Source organism: Dendropsophus ebraccatus, chromosome 1, assembly GCF_027789765.1.
Source record: "Dendropsophus ebraccatus isolate aDenEbr1 chromosome 1, aDenEbr1.pat, whole genome shotgun sequence".
In the NCBI taxonomy this organism is placed as follows: Eukaryota; Metazoa; Chordata; class Amphibia; order Anura; family Hylidae; genus Dendropsophus; species Dendropsophus ebraccatus.
In genome coordinates, this window is record NC_091454.1 from 210,263,545 (window position 1) to 210,286,248 (window position 22,704).

The 22,704-nt window shown below is 46.4% G+C and overlaps 1 protein-coding gene across 2 annotated transcripts in view; it reads left to right on the forward strand.

Annotated features, from left to right (window-relative positions):
• Positions 1 to 936: 936 nt before the first annotated feature.
• P2RY11 (purinergic receptor P2Y11) overlaps positions 937 to 22,704 on the forward strand; it is a 34,319-nt gene continuing 12,551 nt past the window's right edge. Inside the window, exon 1 of one of the 2 annotated variants that reach the window (XM_069946366.1) lies at positions 937 to 996. The gene's annotated coding sequence lies outside the window, so the exon portion shown is untranslated. Of the gene's footprint in view, positions 997 to 15,573; positions 15,607 to 22,704 lie in introns of those variants that run through there. The other variant, XM_069946374.1, reaches the window with a different exon arrangement.

Below are 22,704 nucleotides of genomic sequence, written 5' to 3' on the forward strand. Positions count from 1 at the left end.
TTCCATTGTAAAAAAAAGAATTAAACAAATCTGTTTTTTGGTTTTTTTTATGTACACAAAAACTTACTTGACCTTATTGTTGTGTATGTTTTAAAAAAAGCAGATTGCAAAAACATAGTGTGAGCCCAGCCTTATGTGGTCTTTGGGGGCCCATATACAGCTGCTACCTCTGCCCCCCTATATCTACATCCCTGTCTGTGTGCAGTCTATATAATGGTATTCAATCCATGTACTCTTTAAAGGGGTACTCTGGCAAAAACCTTTTTCTTTCAAATTAACTGGTTTCAGAAAGTTATATAGATTTGTAATTTACTTCTATTTAAAAATCTCCAGTCTTCCAGTACTTATCAGCTGCTGTATGTCCTGCAGGAAGTGGTGTTTTCTTTCCAGTCTCACACAGTGCTCTCTGCTGCCACCTCTGTCCATGTCAGGAACGTTCCAGAGCAGCAGCAAATCCCCATAGAAAACCTTTCCTGCTCTGGACAGTTCCTGACATGGACAGAGGTGGCAGCAGAGAGCACTGTGTGAGCCTGAAAAGAATACACCACTTTCTGCATGACATACAGCAGCTGATAAGTACTGGAAGACTGGAGATTTTTAAATAAGTAAATTACAAATCTATACAACTTTCTCGCACTAGTTGATTTGAAAGAAAAAGATTTTCCTTGGATAACCCCTTTAAGTCAGGTGCAATTTAACAATCTATGGGCTCGTCTTCTAAGTTTCATGTGACCTGTAGTAATATGATATTGCCCAGTAAGGTTCATATAAAGACCCGATGACAGCTGGTCACACGTCTCCTGATGTTCTGATTCACATCTCTTTTTTTTCCGATTTTGCGGTTTCCTCTTTCTATGGGTTTAGCCCACTAGATGTCATCATCGCTGTAACCACATGAACACCCGTCTGCCCAGAGCCAGGCGGCTGCCTGCACTTTCAGGACCCATAGCTGATGGATACAGGCTCTGTATATGTGAGGATGGACGCATCATGAAGGTCAGTTCTTCCATAGTCTTAGACTATTGCAGTGTATTTTTCAGACTGCGGTACATTACTTGTCACCATTTGTAGCAGTTTTAAGGTAAAGCTGAGTGACAACCACTAAGGCCACGGTACTTTTATCACTTACAGCGGCTTAATGGGGTTGTCTGACTTTGATATGTACTAAAACACCCTTTTAGAGTTATTAGTGGGATATCATGATCTATCTATTAGCCAGAGACATTACAAAGAGTGTCCCCCACCCTGGAGGACCCAGTACGTCCATGCATTATATGCACAGCCCACTGTTTTAATGGGAATTGTGTAATGCTTCATTTGCCCTGTGGTGGCGCTGCTGGGAGATCGAAAACTGCTGTAGTCATTACAGGTTACATTTCAAGAAGAAAAATTATGTCCTTCGAGGTCCTTTTACAACACAGCTATATACTGTAACAGGCCCCTCTAAATTGGAGTTTTACCAGACTATGTAAAGGCCTAGGAGAGGTGAATCCAGTCTGCAGTGCAAAAAAATATTTCAAATCAACTGGGGTTAGTTATATAGTTATATAGATTTGTAATTTATTTCTATTTAAAAATCTCCAGGTTTTCCAGTACTACTTAGCTGCTGTATGTTCTGCAGGTAGCGTTGTATTCTCTCCAGTCTCTGCTGCCACCTCTGTCCATGTCAGCAACTTTCTAGAGCAGAAACAAATCCCCATAGAAAACCTCTCCTGCTCTGGACAGTTCCTGACATGGACAGAGGTGGCAGCAGAGAGCACTGTGTCAGACTGGGGGAAAAAACTCCACTTCCTGCAGGACATACAGCAGCTGATAAGTATTGGAAGACTAGATTTTTAGATAGAAGTAAATTACAAATCTATATAACTTTCTGACACCAGTTGATTTAAAAGAAAAAAAAAATGGACAACCCCTTTAACTAGGAGTGATCAGAGGGACTCAATTCCGTACAGCCTGTGCTATAGCCACTGATAGGGGCAGCAGGGGGTCTGTTTCCTGGGTGCACCCACTAGCTGTGCTGCTGTTCTTTGGGTTGGGACAGATGGTGTTCTATAAAAATTCTAAAAATATCCTCCTCAGCGTCAGGCACCAGACTTGGTAAATTTCCTGCCCACTTCCTTCTACATTGCAGATGATTGTCTTCCCTGTTGTGCAGTCTGCTGGTAGTTACATAATATACTGGCAGCCCCCATTCCTACCCCACTCGGGGGGAGCATCTAATACTGTCAGGGGCATCTCAGATGCTATGATAGTCTTAGAAGGTCTAGTAACCAATGATGGTGACCACCATAAATGTTGCCATTAACCCCTTAAAGACCGGGCCAATTTTCAGTTTTGCGCTTATGTTTTTTCCTCCTTATGCTTAAAAGGCCATAGCGCTTGTATTTTTTCACCTACATGAGCCCTTATTTTTTTGCGTCACTATTTGTACTTTTCAATGACAGGCTGAATTTTTACATAAAGTATGCTGTGAAACCAGAAAAAAAAACTAAATTTTTTTTATATATGCGTGTGTGTGTGTGTGGGGGGGGGGGGGGATTGTGTTTACGCCATTCTCCCTAGGATAAAAATGGCATGTGATCTATGTTCCCCAAGTCGGTATGATTACAACGATATGTAACTTGTATAACTTTAATTTTATTTGATGGCTTTTAAAAAATTCAAACCTTTTTTTTAAAAAAATGTTCCTTAAAATCGCTCCATTCCCAGGCTTATAGCGCTTTTATCCTTTGGTCTATGGGGCTGTTAGGTGTCATTTTTTGCGCCATGATGTTTTCTTTCTATTGGTACCTTGATTGCGCATATACGACTTTTTGATCACTTTTTATAAAAATTTTCGGAATTTGATGCGACCAAAAATGCACAATTTTCTACTTTGGAATTTTTTGGCTCTTACGCCGTTTACCGTGCGAGATCAGGAATGGGATAATGTAACAGTTCGGGTGATTATGCATGCCGAGATACTAAATATGTTTATTTATTTTTATCTATAAAATTGGAAAAGGCTTTTATTAGGGGTGTTTTTTTGTTTTTTTTTAACACACTAACTAGAAGCCCTCCTGGGGTTAGGGTTTTCCCCCCTGGGGGACTTCTAGTATTACTACACTGATCTCTCATTGAGATCTATGCAGTACATATATACTGCATAGATCAGTGAGATCGATTATCTATTGCTCTCGGCTGCTGCAGTCAGGGACAATAGATTGCTGAGCTGGGATCAGCGCCATTAAAGCACTTGACCACCAGGTATGGGGGGAAAAAGGCATTTAAATGCAGCTGTCAGCTGTGCCCGCTAACTGCCACGGTCCCGGGCTCGACATAGCAGCCAGGAACACGGCAATTCAGTGCGGGGTCGCCCCGTGGGCCCCCTCTGAGCTCTCCTAGCAGTGCAAGGACGTACATTTATGTCCTGGGTCATCTAAGGGTTAAAGGGGTGCTCCAGTGGGGGGGGGGAGGGGAATTCTTTTAAATCAACTGGTGTCAGAAAGTTACACAGATTCGTCAATTACTTCTATTAAAAAATCTCCGGTCTTCCAGTACTTAAGCTGCTGTATGTCCTGCAGGAGGTGGTGTATTCTTTCCAGTCTGACGCAGTGCTCTCTGCTGCCACCTCTGTCCTGCTTGGGACAGTTTCTGACATGGACAGAGGTGGCAGCAGAGAGCACTGTGTCAGACTGGATAACCCCTTTCATTGTACATCAGTATCTTAGATACATGGCATAGTACCGTATGCATGGCGCTGTTATCTGGTCACTATTGGTATGGTGGCATATACTTGCCGCTTACTGTATATTATATTTGCTCTGCATGGTGCTGACAGTGATGTATAGCATTATGGTGTAGGCAACTGTATGGTATTTGTAAACTATCATGCTCAGTTGCCCCTAGCAACCAATCAGATTCCACCTTTCATTCCTCACAGGCTCTTTGGAAAATGAAAGATGGAATCTGATTGGTTGCTAGGGGCAACTGGGGCAGTTTCACTTTACACCATGTCTGATAAATCTCCCCCCTTGTGTACAACCTGTCCTGATCATGTCCTCCTGAGTAACAGACCTCATCATGTACGCCACATAGCAACACATATCGTTTGGTGACATCTCTTCAGCTGCTGTAGACCGATTACATAACTAGGTTAAGAAAAACATGGCGCCTCAGGTTGTGTGTGGTATTACAACAGTGAAAATCTTTTTCTTTCAAATCCACTGGGGTCAGAAAGTTATATAGATTTGTAATTTACTTCTATTTAAAAAATCTCCAGTCTTTCCATACTTATCAGCTGCTGTATGTCCTGCAGAAAGTGTGGTATATTTTTCAGTTAGGCACACTGCTGCCACCTCTGTCCATGTCAGGAACTGTCCAGAGCAGCAGCAAATCCCCATACAAAAACCCCTTCTGCTCTGGACAGTTCCTGACATGGACAGAGGTGGCAGCAGAGAGCACTGTGTCAGACTGGAAAGAATACACCACTTCCTGCAGGACATACAGCAGCTGATGAATAGAAGTAAATGACTAATCTATATAACTTTCTGAGACCAGCTGATTTGAAAGAAAAATATTTTCACTGGATAACCCCTTTAATGGAACTGAGCTTCCAAACTGAGGACATGAGTGGTGCTGTTTCTGGGAAAAAGCAGCTATGGAATAACTAATCCTGGATAACCCCTTAGGTTACAAACCCACTTGCCGTATCTGCATCGAGTCTCCTTGCTGCGTTTTTGCAGGGAGACTCGCTGCAGATCCTGGCCCTATACTTTCAATAGCAGAGAAACTCGCAGCAGGAATGTACATCCCTGCTGCGATTTTGTCTGCAGCCCGCCCAATTAACCCCCCGGCCGCCGGACATTATACATTACCGGGTCCCCGTTCCTGCTTGCTTCGGGGCTCCCGGTGTCTTCACGGCCCGCCTGGCCAATCAGTGTGCTGCGGCAGGGCAGCGCACTGATTGGCCGGGCGGAACGTGCCGGGAGCCGCCGAAGCAAGCAGGAGTCGGGATCAGGTAATGTATATCCTGCAGCCCCGATCGCCCCCAGCCCCCGGCCGCAGGATCGCCACCAGCCCCGCAGCCCCCGGCCGCAGGATCGCCACCAGCCCCGCAGCCCCCGGCCGCACGATCGCCCCCAGCCCCGCAGCCCCCGGCCGCACGATCGCCCGCAGCCCCCGACCTCACGATCGCCACCAGCCCCGCAGCCTCCGGCTGCACGATCGCCCCCAGCCCCGCAGCCCCCGACCGCACGATCGCCCGCAGCCCCGCAGCCCCCGGCCGCACGATCGCCCGCAGCCCCCGACCTCACGATCGCCCCCAGCATCGCAGCCCCCGGCCACACGATCTCCCCCAGCGGGCGATTGTGCAGCCAGGGGCTGCGGGCGATCATGCGGCTGGGGGGCTGCGGGCGATCGTGCGGCCGGGGGCTGGGGGGCTGCGGGCGATCGTGCGGCCGGGGGCTGCGATGCTGGGGGCGATCGTGAGGTCAGGGGCTGGTGGCGATCGTGCGGCCGAGGGCGATCGTGAGGTCGGGGGCTGCGGGGCTGGGGGCGATCGTGCGGCCGGGGGCTGCGGGCGATTGTGCGGCCGGGGGCTGCGATGCTGGGGGCGATCATGCGGCCGGGGGCTGGGGGTCTGCGGGCGATCGTGCGGCCGGGGGCTGCGATGCTGGGGGCGATCATGCGGCCGGGGGCTGGGGGCGATCGGGGCTGCAGGATATACATTACCTGATCCCGGCTCCTGCTTGCTTCGGCGGCTCCCGGCACGTTCCGCCCGGCCAATCAGTGCGCTGCCCTGCCGCAGCACACTGATTGGCCAGGCGGGCCGTAAAGACACCGGGAGCCCCGAAGCAAGCAGGAACGGGGACCCGGTAATGTATAATGTCCGGCGGCCGGGGGTTAATGGGGCGGGCTGCAGACAAAATCGCAGCAGGGATGTACATCCCTGCTGCGAGTTTCTCTGCTATTGAAAGTATAGGGCCGGGATCTGCAGCGAGTCTCGCTGCAAAAACGCAGCAAGGAGACTCGCTGCAGATCCGGCAAGTGGGTTTGTAACCTTAAAGCTTACACTGAATTCATGAGGTACAGTGGCTTTGCAGAGAGAAGAACATATATATATGGCTTAGATACACTGAGCTCATAAGCTTAGATACATGGGCTCAGCAGATTGTAGCACATATAATAGGCTTAAGGCCCTATTACACGGAGCGATTATCATTTAAAAATTCGCTAAAACGATCGAAATGAACGATTATCTGTCCGTGTAATAACACCCAACGATGTAACGACTAATGAAAAATCGTTCATATTTGTCTTTCAACATGTTGAAAAATTATCGTTGGTAGTTGGCCGATCGTTCACATATTCGTGTAATAAGTCGTTCGCCGATAAAACAGGTTGTGTGGGTCGTACTGAGGAACGATTAACGACGTAAAAACGATCGTTCATAACAGTAGTCGGTGAATGTAATGACCTCAGAATCGTTCGCTAAAAAATCGCTAGTTATCCCTAGCGACCGATCGTTAGAGCGAATCTTTGAACGATAATCGTTACGTGTAATACGCCCTTTTAGATACACTGAGCTCATAAACTTAGATACACATATCACTAGTTTATAGGGGCACAACCATGTACATATCAGGAAGTCCCCAGTACTGACACAATATATATGGTTGTCACCTCCGCTCAGATAATTCTCCTATCTCTCCAGTCAGTAGATGCAGGAATTTCCTAGGCCTCGGTGTTTATCTCACTGTTATCGGCCATATTTCCGGGGGCCATGTCCGCTTCCCATAATCCCAGGCATACAATGCAAGGATTTAAAGGGATAAAAAGGCTCCGCTGAACCTGATGGGGGTCTATGGAGGCCACTGAGTGATCATTGAAGTGATGAAAATAATACCGCTATAATGTAATAAAACTACTATATAGGTGTCCAGATACTGATCACAGTTCACTATCCCGTCCTCCTCATAAAAGTTCACCACTGCCCAGTGTGTCCTGTGTTCTCTGTGGGGAGGGGTATGCTGCAGCCAGACAGCTCTGGCGGTGGCTTATCTCTCTGAGAACAAAGTGGTCAGGCAGTGATATTCCAGAGACCACCAAACACTATATACTGATGGCCAAATCCACTGACATAAGTATAACGTGTGTGGGGGACCTTTCAGAGGGAAAAGCCTGGATTCTCAAAGCCCATAGAGGCATTTGCCCCTTTTGCCTTCCCTATTATCCATCTGTGAGCCCCTGTATAAATGAAGTTGTAGTGTCCAAGTACAGGTGGGCTGCTAAGTTATATTGCACCTGGGCAAAATAACGCACTCAGGTTTTTACAGTGGGATGAAGTCAAGATGTACTATGTGTTTTCCCCACTAGGTGTCGCTGTCATAATTATTGCATGTATTGTATTGAGCACATCAGTCCTCTGCGGATTACCCTATCCATGCCAGGAATCAGGGGCGTAACTAGAAATGGCTGGGCCCCATAGCAAACTTTTGATTGGGGCCCTCAATCGACCACTACGCCGTCAACACACTCAGCTCTACACAGGTTCTGTACACTATATAAATTACAGTACAGTTATATTAAGTGACTCACAGGGGACGTCTTCTCTGATCGGAGTTGTTTCCTTTTCCTTTTCTTCTTCATCCTTCCTGGGCCATTCGAACTTCTCCGAGCGACGAATCCACAGAATCTGCCAGAGAAACATATTAGGTTCTTCACTCTGGCACCATCCTCATCTCTATACACACTGCACATCTGTATTGGCCCCTTTACACCCTTGTTTAGTGGATAGCCCTGACACTATGTGATCCCCTTATAGTATATACCCCTCTGTGTATTCCCCTTTACTGATGCCACCCTTGTTGGCCCCTTATAAATAACCCCCCGTGTTGTCCATCCCCCTTATAGATGCCCTCTCACTTGGTCCCCTTATAAATGCCCCTTATGGTGTCCCCCTATAGATGGCCCCCTGTATTATCTCCCTATATATACCTCCCTGTATAATCCACCATAGATTGGCCCCCCTGTATTATCCCCCATAGATGCCCCCTGTATATCCCCCATAGATGGCCCTCTGTATATCCCCAATAAATTGCCCCCCTGTATATCCCCCATAGATGGCCCTCTGTATATCCCCAATAAATTGCCCCCCTGTATATCCCCCATAGATGTCCCCCCCTGTATATCCCCCATAGATGGCCCTCTGTATATTCCCAATAGATGCTTCCCCTTTATATCCCCCATAGATGTCCCCCCTGTATATCCACCATAGACGGCCCCCCTGTATATCCCCCATAGATGGCCCCCCTGTATATCCCCCATAGATGGCCCCCCTGTATATCCCCCATAGAAGGCCCCCCTGTATATCCCCCATAGATGGCCCCCTGTATATCGCCCATAGATGGCCCCAGCCTGTATTATCCCCCATAGATGGCCCCAGCCTGTATTATCCCCCATAGATGGCCCCAGCCTGTATTATCCCCCATAGATGGCCCCCTGTATATCCCCTATACATGTCCCCCTGTATATACCCCATAGATGGCCCCACCCTGTATTATCCCCCATAGATGGTCCCCTGTATATCCCCCATAGATGTCCCCCTGTATATCCCCCATAGATGGCCCCCTGTATATCCCCCATAGATGTCCCCCCTGTATATCCCCCATAGATGTCCCCCCTGTATATCCCCCATAGATGGCCCCACCCTGTATTATCCCCCATAGATGGCCCCCTGTATATCCCCCATAGATGGCCCCCTGTATATCCCCCATAGATGTCCCCCCCGTATATCCCCCCTAGATGGCCCCACCCTGTATTATGGCCCATAGATTGCCCCCTGTATTATCCCCCATAGATGGCCCCCCTGTATATCCCCCATAGATGGCCCCCTGTATATCCCCCATAGATGTCTCCCCCTGTATATCCCCCATAGATGGCCCCACCCTGTATTATCCCCCATAGATTGCCCCCTGTATTATTCCCCATAGATGTCCCCCCCTGTATATCCCCCATAGATGTCCCCCCCTGTATATCCCCCATAGATGGCCCCACCCTGTATTATCCCCCTTTGCAAAGCAGATAGAAAATAAAAAAAACACAACTCACCTAACTCCCCCGTCGGCTGTCTTCTCCCCTTCTCCCGGGGGGGCGTCCTGGGGATTCCCGGGCAGCACAGGTGTCGGGCTCAGAGTGGCTCAGTGTCCGCCAGGGCAAGTACTTCCGGCGCAGGGTGCATCTCTAACAAGCGCTCCTGTACCGGAAGTACAGGCTGGGGGCGGACGCTGAGCTCACTGGTACCTGTGCTGCCGGGACGCAGTGAGCTCAGCATCCGCTCATAGCCTGTACACAGGAGTGCTTGTTAGAGTGCTGGAAGTCCCTGCGCCGGAAGTACTTGCGCCGGCGGACGCCAAGCCACTTCGAGCCTGTCACCTGTGATGCCCGGGAATCCCCGGGACACCCCTGGACCCCAAACAGCTGTAGCACCCGGAAGGTATGAAGCTATGTGAGCTCCGGGGGGCGGGGCCCCGTAGCGGCTGCTACGGCGGTAGTTCCGCCACTGCCAGGAATACTCTCAACAAGACACAGGGCAGCATAACTGAGTTAGGTACTGACCCCAGTAGGACAAAGCTGTAACTCGCCTACGCATCCTACTGTAACGCATGGCTATTGTGGGAAATCCTGGGAGGTCTGCTCAACCCAGCGCAGGGACCTGGGACCTCGTACTACCCTAGCAGGATGGATATCCCTACACCGTAAGTCATAAGGCAGTCAGATCAAGTAAGGGATCTATACATGAGTATGAGTATCTTCTTTTGTTCTTCACTGCGCTATCCAAGCAGAGTACATGACTACCTTGAACAGGGCCTTTAAGACGCTCCTCTATGTGTGTGTATATAATGGCTGCAGTGCAGAGGTGTGTATATAATGACTGCAGTATAGAGGTGTGTATGTAATGACTGCAGTATAGAGGTGTGTATGTAATGACTGCAGTGCAGAGGTGTGTATGTAATGACTGCAGTTCAGAGGTGTGTATGTAATGACTGCAGTGCAGAGGTGTGTATGTAATGGCTGCAGTATAGAGGTGTGTATGTAATGGCTGCAGTGCAGAGGTGTGTATGTAATAGCTGCAGTATAGAGGTGTGTATGTAATAGCTGCAGTGCAGAGGTGTGTATGTAATAGCTGCAGTATAGAGGTGTGTATGTAATGGCTGCAGTGCAGAGGTGTGTATGTAATGACTGCAGTGCAGAGGTGTGTATGTAATGGCTGCAGTGCAGAGGTGTGTATGTAATGGCTGCAGTGCAGAGGTGTGTATGTAATAGCTGCAGTATAGAGGTGTGTATGTAATAGCTGCAGTATAGAGGTGTGTATGTAATAGCTGCAGTATAGAGGTGTGTATGTAATAGCTGCAGTGCAGAGGTGTGTATGTAATAGCTGCAGTATAGAGGTGTGTATGTAATAGCTGCAGTATAGAGGTGTGTATGTAATGACTGCAGTGCAGAGGTGTGTATATAATTGCTGCAGTATAGAGGTGTGTGTAATGGATGCAGTATAGGGCTATGGTCACACGTAGTATGAGACCGGCTGTTTCGTGACCCGGCCGAGTCACGGAACGTCCGGTCTCAGGAAAGATCATCTTTAGCGCCCCTGAGTTCTGATGCGAGCGTATCAGTGCGCGCCTGCATCAGGACTCCCCACAGCACACAATGGAGCGTGCAGCCGCAGCCGCTCGCTCCATTGTGTGCAGTGACAGGGTTTTCTGCGGCCGCTATTCACTGAATAGCGACCGCAGAAAACTGACATGTCAGTTTTCTACGGCGCTGCTAGGGATCCCGGCCGGAGCGTATACTATGTGTACACACTCCGGCCGGGATTCCTCAGAAGGCAGCACTACGTAAGTACCACAGAAGTCACGGCCATTGTAACAACAGCCATGATTTCTGCTGAACTTACGTAGTGCGAACATAGCCTAGAGGTGTGTGTCAGAAGCACAAATCTTGCACATCGGCTGATTTTCCTTTTAAACAAGCTCTATAAGGCTATGATCACACACTGTACAAAAAACAGCTATGCTGCCGCAAACGGACGTTATTTAATGCTACCTACGGCCGAAATGAATAATCATGATAATTCCAGCCATAGGTAGCATTAAACAATGGCCGTTCAAGGCAGTTTGTGTGTGATCACTTACACTGAAAGATTATCGGCTAGAGCGGTCGGTAATCAGCCAAGTAAGGTTGATAATTGTTCATTGTAATACGGCCTAGTGTGGTGCTGATTCCTTTTCTTTAATCATCCTCCTCCTCCTCTCTTACCATCATCCTCCTCCTCCTCTCTTACCATCATCCTCCTCCTCCTCTCTTACCATCATCCTCCTTCTCCTCTCTTACCATCATCCTCCTCCTCCTCCTCCTCTTTTACCATCATCCTCCTTCTCCTCTCTTACCATCATCCTTCTCCTCCTCCCTTACAATCCTCCTCCTCCCCTCTTTTACCCTCATCTTTCTCTTCCTCTCCTACGATCCTCCTCCTCCTCTCTTACCATCATCCTTCTGCTCCTCTTTTACCATCATCCTTCTCCTCTTCTTTTACCATCCTCCTTCTCTCTTACTATCCTCCTCCTTTTTGACCATCATCCTCCTCCTCTCTTACCATTATCCTTCTCCACCTCTCTTACCATCCTTCTCTCTTACCACCATCATCCTCCTCCTCTCTCACCATCATCCTCCTTCTCTCTGACCATCCTCCTCCTCCTCTCTTACCATCCTCCTACTCTTCTCTTATTATCATCGTCCTTCTCTCTTACCATCCTCCTCTCTTACCATCCTCCTCTTCCTCTCTTACCATCATCCTCCTCCTCTCTTACCATCCTCCTCTCTTACCATTATCCTTCACCACCTCTCTTACCATCCTCCTCTCTCACCATCATCCTCCTCCTCTCTCACCATCATCCTCCTTCTCTCCTACCATCATCCTCCTCCTCTCTTACCATCCTCCTCTCTTACCATTATACTTCTCCACCTCTCTTACCCAGGGGCGTAGCTAAAGGCTGATGGGCCCTGGTGCAAAATGTTAGCTTGGGGCCCCCCCATCTCCCCCCGATCAGGCAAAGTCCTATCTAACGTTCTATCCAATTACTCTAATGTGCCACCATGTTCTAATGCACTGTCACTGCCTCCACATCATGTACTGCACTACTGCCCCCTATAATTAATGGACTGTACTGTGTCATTGTCTAATCATTGTATTCCAATCCATGACTCTCCAGCTGAAAAACTACAACTCTCATCATCAACTGCCAGTTGGAAACGATGGGGGTTGTAGTGCTGCAACCTGAAGAGCCAAATGCTGCAAAACTCCCATAATAAACTGTCAGCAGGGCACGATGAAGTTTGAACTTCTGCAACCTGGAGAAGTCACCTGATATCACTTGCAGTCCTATGTAACACCACAGATAACAGTGATATCCCTCTGAGTACAGATAATGTAGTGGTCACCTGCAGTCCTATGTAACACCACAGATAACACAGTGATATCTCTGAGTACAGATAATGTAGTAGATGTCACCTGCAGTCCTATGTAACACCACAGATAACACAGTGATATCCCTCTGAGTACAGATAATGTAGTAGCTGTCACCTGCAGTCCTATGTAACACCACAGATAACACAGTGATATCTCTGAGTACAGATAATGTAGTAGATGTCACCTGCAGTCCTATGTAACACCACAGATAACAGTGATATCTCTAAATACAGATAATGTAGTAGTCACCTGCAGTCCTATGTAACAGCACAGATAACAGTGATATCTCTGAGTACAGATAATGTAGTAGTCACCTGCAGTCCTATGTAACAGCACAGATAACACAGTGATATCTCTGAGTACAGATAATGTAGATATAGACCCCTGTGTAGCCCCCCCACAGTATAGACCCCCTGTGTAGCCCCCCACAGTATAGACCCCCTGTGTAGCCCCCCACAGTATAGACCCCCTGTGTAGCCCACCCACAGTATAGACCCCCTGTGTAGCCCACCCACAGTATAGAGCCCCTGTGTACCCCCCCTCCCATAGTATAGACCCCTTGTGCAGCCCCCCCAGTATAGATCCCTTGTGCAGCCCCCCCAGTATATACCCCTTGTGCAGCCCCCCCAGTATAGACCCCTTGTGCAGCCCCCCCAGTATAGACCCCTTGTGCAGCCCCCCAGTATAGATCCCTTGTGCAGCCCCCCCAGTATAGACCCCTTGTGCAGCCCCCCCAGTATAGACCCCTTGTGCAGCCCCCCCAGTATAGACCCCTTGTGCAGCCCCCCCCAGTATAGACCCCTTGTGCAGCCCCCCCCAGTATAGACCCCTTGTGCAGCCCCCCCAGTATAGGCCCCCCAGTATAGATCCCTTGTGCAGCTCCCCCAGTATAGACCCCTTGTGCAGCCAACCCCCGGTATAGACCCCCTGTGTACCCCCCCTCCCATAGTATAGACCCCTTGTGCAGCCCCCCCAGTATAGACCCCTTGTGCAGCCCCCCCCCCCCGCAGTGTAGACCCCCTTGTGCAGCCCCCCCCCCCCCCCCCGCGGTATAGACCCCCTTGTGCAGCCCCCCCCCGCGGTATAGACCCCCTTGTGCAGCCCCCCCCAGTATAGACCCCCTTGTGCAGCCCCCCCCCAGTATAGACCCCCTTGTGCAGCCCCCCCCCCAGTATAGACCCCCTTGTGCAGCCAACCCCCGGTATAGACCCCTTGTGCAGCCCCCCCAGTATAGACCCCTTGTGCAGCCCCCCACATCGCAACATTTATGTAAAAAATGAAAAAATAAATAAATAAACTCGCCTCACCTGGATCCTTGATCTCCCTGCCAGCGGCGCCCGGATTTCTCCTCTATACTGCACGGCGGCTGACATGTGACGTGATGACGTCACATGTCAGCTGCCGAGGAGGAGGAGAAGTCCCGGCGCCGCGGTCCTGCATCAGTGAGCTTCCGGCCAGGGCCGGCAACCCGGAAGCTCACTGAACTTAAAGAGGTCCGGCGGCCGCGGTCATTTAACTGCACGGGGGGACCAGGCCTGGATTGGGGGAGCACAGGAGGAAGTGGCAAGGGGGGCCGTGCGGGCCCCCCTAGAGTAGGGGCCCGGTCGCCATGGCGACCCCTGCGACCCCTATAGCTACCCCACTGCTCTTACCATCTTCCTCCTCCTCTCTCACCATCCTCCTTCTCTCTTACCATCATCCTCCTCCTCTCTTACCATCCTTCTCCTCTTCTCTTATTATCATCGTCCTTCTCTCTTACCATCCTCCTCTCTTACCATCCTCCTCCTCCTCTCTTACCATCCACCTCTCTTACCATCCTCCTTCTCCTCCTTTCTTACCATCCTCCTCCTCTCTTACTATCTTCCTCTATTATTCCCATTCTCCTCCCTCTTTTCCCACCCTCCTCCTTCGCACCCTTTGTCCCTAGCTTTATTTTTTGTAAAAATCCTTTCTTCCCATCCTCCCTCCCTCTCAATGGCCAGCATACACCATACAGCAGATAGCAGATATCTCCCCCCTATGGTAATAATGCTATCTGCTGTCCCCATTGTTGGCTGCTCTTTAGCTCAGGCCCATTACCAGTAACTCCAGTGTAATCTGCATTCTCTATGATAATTTATCTGAAATCCACCTCTTCTTGCACTACTGGCTTAAGGCCCTATTCCACAGAACGATTATCGTTCATAAACTCGCTCCAACGACCGCTCGTTTACGATCACTAAACAATTTTTTTTTTAGCGAACGATAACACATAACATGAACGATATATGTAGTGCAACGATTATTTTGCGGTCGTTACATGGTCGTTTAAAACGTTCGTGACCATACGACACACCTACTTTTTTTAAACTTTTTTACGAACGACTGAAAGATTTCTAATTTTACAAACCGATTAGCGAATTATCTTTCAAAGACCAACGATTTTTTTCGACATGCTGAAATTTTAAACAATTTTAAACAACAATATAACGATTTTGCCTTTGTCGTTCGCTCATTTACACCAATTCCACAAAATGATTATCGTTAATGTGCGGTCGTTGGAGCGAGTTTATGAACGATAATCGTTCCGTGAAATAGGGCCTTTAGGCTGCTTGGTCCCCCATGCTTTACACTGCAGCAGTACTTGCCGTTTATTAGCAAATGATCCCTAGAAAATCCAGGTATGGATACATTGACCATAAATTTTCAAAGTTCACAGCTGCTGCAGAACTTCATTATTATAGCCATGGGATAGAGAATGGTCAACCATATTCTATATTGGGTTTAACTGTATCTGTAGAAAGGAAATTCATAGTTAAATTGGACCAGATAAGTGTGTGTGTATGTATGTATGTATGTGTATATATATATATATATATATATATATATATATATATATATATATATATATATATACACATATATACACAGGATGGTCCAGTTGCCCCTAGCAACCAATCAGATTCCACCTTTCATTTTCCAAAGAGTCTGTGAGGAATGAAAGGTGGAATCTGATTGGTTGCTAGGGGCAACTGAGCCAGTTTCACTTTACACCATGTTTGATAAATCTCCCCTAACCCTATTACACATACTGTATACCTACTTTTGGACCATCCTGTGTATGTATATATGTGTGTATATATATATATATATATATATATATATATATATATATATATATATATATATATATATATATATATATATATAGAGAGAGAGAGAGAGAGAGAATGGGGAAAAATATTCTCTCGGTCAATTGAAAAACGACTTGTATGTAATGAATTTTTCTGCTCCATTGTCTTCTATGGCTATGATCAAATCATGTGATATATCCCTATGTAAATATTTGTATAGTTCTCACAGGTTGTAGGTTTGGGATGTGGCCGACGCCTATGGGGTTAGATAACGTACGTGATTACACCTGGTATACAAGGTACACAGAACGCTGTATACTGGGATTATGAGTAAATAAGTGGTAGTAGCTCCCATGCAGGGTGTAGTGAGAATTCAGGACTGGTCAGAGCTGCCGCCCTGATCTGCCAGAAGACACATTTAGGGTCCTAACACACGAAACGATATCTTTCCGGCGGATAATCGCTTGGTGTTATAAGGCAATAATCAACTAGCATGCACGATGTCGGCTGATCCTTGTCTTTTAACCCCTTGCCTCCGCAGCCTGTTTTGGCCTTAATTTTTCAAATCTGACCTGTCTCTCTTTATGTAGTGATAACTCTGCGGTGCTTTTAGCTATCGCGGTTATTCTGAGATTGTTTTTCCGTGACATATTCCTCTTTATGTTTGTGGTTTACTTTGGTTGATACATTCAGCAGGTTTTTTTTTTTAAAAAACGCAACATTTGCGCAAAAATTTTATAAATTTACATTTCTTTATATTCAAAATTCTCTTTTCCTAAGAAAGATAGTCACGCCACATGAACTAATTATTACTGCAACATCTACAACATGTCTGCTTTATGGTGACGTCATTTGCTGAACGTCCTTTTACTTGTTAGGATGTTGGAGGGCTTCGAAATTTTGCAGCAAGTTTTCAAATTTTCAGAAAAATTCTGATTTTATTAGGGACCAGTTCAGTTCTGAAGTGGATTTGTGGGGCCTGTATGTTAGTTACCCCCATAAATCCCTTCCCTGTAAAAACTGCACCCCTCAAAGTATTCTAAGTAACATTTCATAAGTTTATTAACCCTTTAGGTGTTTCGCAGAAATTTAAGCAAGTTCGAGGGAAAATTTAAAAATTTCATTTTTTTTGGCAGATAGCGTTTTTTAGTGGCACACCTTTTGGGTACATGTGACTTTTTTTGTATATTTTTTAGGGGCTGGATTAACAAAAAAATGTCATTTTGGTTAGTTTTTTATTTTACTGCGTTAATCGGGCGCTATAATTAATGTAATAAGTCCGAGGGAGCAGATCTCCCTCAAGATTCCCCATAGACGCTGCAGTCACACAGTGTCATTATTTATGTGGGATGTTCTGGTGTCACTATTTATGTGGGATGTTCTGGTGTCACTATTTATGTGGGATGTTCTGGTGTCACTATTTATGTGGGATGTTCTGGTGTCACTATTTATGTGGGATGTTCTGGTGTCACTATTTATGTGGGATGCTCTGGTGTCACTATTTATGTGGGATGCTCTGGTGTCACTATTTATGTGGGATGTTCTGGTGTCACTATTTATGTGGTGGCTCTGGTGTCACTATTTATGTGAATGTTCTGGTGTCACTATTTATGTGGGATGCTCTGGTGTCACTATTTATGTGGGATGCTCTGGTGTCACTATTTATGTGGGATGTTCTGGTGTCACTATTTATGTGGTGGCTCTGGTGTCACTATTTATGTGGTGGCTCTGGTGTCACTATTTATGTGGGATGTTCTGGTGTCACTATTTATGTGGGATGTTCTGGTGTCACTATTTATGTGGGATGTTCTGGTGTCACTATTTATGTGGGATGTTCTGGTGTCACTATTTATGTGAATGTTCTGGTGTCACTATTTATGTGGGATGTTCTGGTGTCACTATTTATGTGTGATGTTCTGGTGTCACTATTTATGTGGGATGTTCTGGTGTCACTATTTATGTGGGATGTTCTGGGGTCACTATTTATGTGGGATGTTCTGGTGTCACTATTTATGTGGTGGCTCTGGTGTCACTATTTATATGGGATGTTCTGGTATCACTATTTATGTGAATGTTCTGGTGTCACTATTTATGTGGGATGTTCTGGTGTCACTATTTATGTGGTGGCTCTGGTGTCACTATTTATGTGGTGGCTCTGTTGTCACTATTTATGTGGGATGTTCTGGTGTCACTATTTATGTGGTGGCTCTGGTGTCACTATTTATGTGGGATGCTCTGGTGTCACTATTTATGTGGGATGTTCTGGTGTCACTATTTATGTGGGATGTTCTGGTGTCACTATTTATGTGGGATGTTCTGGTGTCACTATTTATGTGGGATGTTCTGGTGTCACTATTTATGTGGGATGTTCTGGTGTCACTATTTATGTGGGATGTTCTGGTGTCACTATTTATGTGGGATGTTCTGAGGTCACTATTTATGTGGGATGTTCTGGTGTCACTATTTATGTGGTGGCTCTGGTGTCACTATTTATGTGGGATGTTCTGGTGTCACTATTTATGTGGGATGTTCTGGTGTCACTATTTATGTGGGATGTTCTGGTGTCACTATTTATGTGGGATGTTCTGGTGTCACTATTTATGTGGGATGTTCTGGTGTCACTATTTATGTGGGATGTTCTGGTGTCACTATTTATGTGGGATGTTCTGAGGTCACTATTTATGTGGGATGTTCTGAGGTCACTATGTGGTGGTTCTGGTGTCACTATTTATGTTAATGTTCTGGTGTCACTATTTATGTGGGATGCTCTGGTGTCACTATTTATATGGGATGTTCTGAGGTCACTATTTATGTGGGATGTTCTGGTGTCACTATTTATATGGGATGTTCTGGTATCACTATTTATGTGAATGTTCTGGTGTCACTATTTATGTGGGATGTTCTGGTGTCACTATTTATGTGGGATGCTCTGGTGTCACTATTTATGTGGGATGTTCTGGTGTCACTATTTATGTGGTGGCTCTGGTGTCACTATTTATGTGAGATGTTCTGGTGTCACTATTTATGTGGGATGTTCTGGTGTCACTATTTATATGGGATGTTCTGGTGTCACTATTTATGTGGGATGTTCTGGTGTCACCATTTATATGGGGTGGTCTAGTATCATGAGGAGAGACTTTGGTGTGACTATTTGTGGTTCCAAATGTGTTTATTGTTTTCATAATCTGAACAGAAAAGCAGAGAAAATGTGAGGTACTAGTCATATAAAGATAGACAGAGGACGCAGCCTCAGGCATGAGAAGATGACAAGAATTACAATGAAAACTATTATAATATAAAGAAACTATTGTGCTGTAATGAGAACCAAATGTTAAAGGCTATGTTCCCACAATGTAAAAATAAGGACAAATAACGACCGTTATTAATGATCACTAGAAATGAGCGAACCTGGAGCATGCTCGAGCCGATCCGAACCCGAACGTTCAGCATTTGATTAGCGGTGGCTGCTGAAGTTAAATAAAGCCCTAAGGCTAGGTGGAAAACATGGATATAGTCATTGGCTGTATCCATGTTTTCCAGACAACCTTAGAGCTTTATCCAAGTTCAGCAGCCCCAGCTAATCAAATACCGAACATTCGGGTTCTGATCGACTCGAACACAAACCGGTTCGCTCATCTGTAATGATCACGAATATTAAAGGAGAATTGGGGTCGGGGGGAATAATTTGAGGTAGGGGTCGGGGAAACGTAATTAAGAAAGCATGCTTACCAAACCTTGTGCCCACGCTGCACCGCATCACTGGGGTCCCATATCCTGACGGATATAATTTTCTCCCAGCTTCAGGGTATGTTGCGACTCAGCTGAAACATCAGGAAAGGATGGGATTTAGCCTGCTCAGCCAATCAGTGACTGCAGCGGTGTCCCGCCCAAGTCTCTGACTGGTTGAACGGGGCATCCATCAGCCAGGTCGTGACATAACAGGAGGGAGAAATTAAGACAGACGGCAGGATCCCAGTGCCCCAGGGTCACATCGCTGTGTGGGCACCAGAAAAGGTAAATATACCTTCTTTATTATGTTCCCCTACCTTTGTGCTTAAACCATTTTTTCCCCCCAACGGACTTTTCCTATAATATGGGACGTAATATCGGCCCTCTGGTGTCATAGTGTCACTATTTATGTAGGACGCTCTGGTGTCACTATTTATGTGGTGGCTCTGGTGTCACTATTTATGTGAGATGTTCTGGTGTCACTATTTATGTGGTGGCTCTGGTGTCACTATATATATGTGGGATGTTCTGGTGTCACTATTTATGTAGGACGCTCTGGTGTCACTATTTATGTGGTGGCTCTGGTGTCACTATATATATGTGGGATGTTCTGGTGTCACTATTTATGTGGGACGCTCTGGTGTCACTATTTATGTGGGATGCTCTGGTGTCACTATTTATGTGAGATGTTCTGGTGTCACTATTTATGTGGGACGCTCTGGTGTCACTATTTATGTGGTCACTCTGGTATCACTATTTATGTGGGACGCTCTGGTATCACTATTTATGTGGGACGCTCTGGTGTCACTATTTATGTGGGATGCTCTGGTGTCACTATTTATGTGAGATGTTCTGGTGTCACTATTTATGTGGGACGCTCTGGTGTCACTATTTATGTGGTCACTCTGGTATCACTATTTATGTGGGACGCTCTGGTATCACTATTTATGTGGGATGTTCTGGTGTCACTATTTATGTGGGATGTTCTGGGGTCACTATTTATGTGGGATGTTCTGGTGTCACTATTTATGTGGGATGTTCTGGTGTCACTATTTATGTGAGATGTTCTGGTGTCACTATTTATGTAGGACGCTCTGGTGTCACTATTTATGTGGTGGCTCTGGTGTCACTATTTATGTTGGATGTTCTGTTGTCACTATTTATGTGGTGGCTCTGGTGTCACTATTTATGTGGGATGTTCTGGTGTCACTATTTATGTGAATGTTCTGGTGTCACTATTTATGTGAGATGTTCTGGTGTCACTATTTATGTGGGATGTTCTGGTGTCACTATTTATGTGGGATGTTCTGGTGTCACTATTTATGTGGGATGTTCTGGTGTCACTATTTCTGTGGGATGTTCTGGTGTCACTATTTATGTGGTGATCCACTATTTATTATGGTGCCGAGATGCTGTGTCGGTGTGGGGTAAAGAATCACAGAGTCTCATTAGCATAAAGAATCTTGGTTTTACTTGAGAAGTACTTGTGTGAAGCAAGACATACAGCTGTGCATTGACAAGATAAGTTACACTTGACAGTTCCCTTGATAAAGCACTAGATAATACACTTGATACGATACGATAACCAGTTCTGCCACAAGAATAGAGTGAGGCGTACAGTCGTGCTGACTGAGTAGCGTGTTGAAGGATACAAAGAAGCAGAGTAGTAGAGAGGAGGATGTTGTGAGAGTCCCATCCCAAGTAGTACTGTGCTCTGCCGGGATGTTGGAGGATACTTAGAAGAAGAAGAGAATACTTGTGCCCGTGTATTGACTTTTGAGTCTTCACACCACCTTATGCCCACTAGATTTGGGGGACCCCTCCTAGAGGGTGACACAAGGCCCAGACCTTGTTACCTGGGATGAGCGGAATGCTGAGGTTTCCCTGCTGACAACCGCACTGCGAGATAGAGTTCCTAGACTTATTGCAACTTTGCTCTATCCGGATCAGTTCCTAGCTTACTGCTGTCTGTGGCTCCTTTCCTGCTCTGTGACACTCCTAGTCCACGGCGTGGGTTGAGGTTGTCTCTGACTTGTCCTCTCTTGAAGGGGTTTAACACTGCATAGTGTTGTGTAGCATCACTGAGGAGAAACTGTTAGCTGTGTCCTGGCTGACATCCTACCCATATGGGGCTCTGAACTACTGAAAGACTGAACTACTCTTCCTGTCTCCCACGTGACTTCCTTCCCCAGTGTATCTAAAGTGCGCTGTGAGTGGGTGAAGAGTGCAACAGACGAAGTAAAGAGAGAGGTGATAGGAGAGAAGAACAGATTCCTGTTGCCCCACAGACCCATGTGATATACAAACAAACAATAACCCTTTACAAACTTCAGCTGTGCAGCATCTAAATACACATATCTGATACAGCGACATCTAGTGACGAAACTCTATCACTACTTTCATCACCACCTTTGTACAATAAGTACAGACTTTTCTGAAGGGTGTAACCAATAGCAACACCTGTGGTAGGACACCACAGGATGCTCTGCTGTCACTATTTATGTGGGATACTTTAGTGTCACTATTTATGTGGGACACCATTATACCAGTAATGTTATACTATTTCTTGTGTTACTTTGCAGTTGTTAGTGTCTCTTCCTTTGTTACTAGAGTCCTGGAGTTTGGGAACAGGAACAGATCAAAGTGACTACAATCTGTATTATATCAGGGCTGTGATTTCCTCTACCCCAGAATATAGCAGGAGACATCGCCAGTCCTACCAACTCACCATGAGTGGTGGACATCTGGTTTATACTAAGCAGCTGTAACATGCGAGGGATGTAAACAGTGACTGCTGGGGGAAGGGGACAGAAAGTGAGAGCTATGTGAGGAATTTAGCCTCCTGGTGATGTTCTAAGAGACCTTCCCTATACATGTATTGTGTGGCCTATTCTGTCACCCTCTAATGCAAATTAGGGCAACTAATTGGCATTAAGGCGTGAAAGTGTATAATAGTCCTGGGGGCATAGTGTATAGTGTATAATGGGCCAGAGTCCTAGGGGCATCATGTATATTGTGTACAGTATATAATGTGTTATAGTCATGGGGTCATAGTGTATAGTGTATAATGTGCCAGAGTCCTGGGGGCATAGCATATAGTGTATAATGTGCCAGAGTCCTGGGGGCATAGTGTATAATATGTATAATGTGCCTGAGTCCTGGGGGCATAGTGTATAGTGTATAATGTGCCAGAGTCCTGGGGGCATAGTGTATATTGTGTATAACGTGCCAGAGTCCTGGGGGCATAGCGTATAGTGTATAATGTTCCAGAGTCCTGGGGGCATAGTGTATAATGTGCCAGAGTCCTGGGGGCATAGTGTATATTGTGTCTAATGTGCCAGAGTCCTGGGGGCA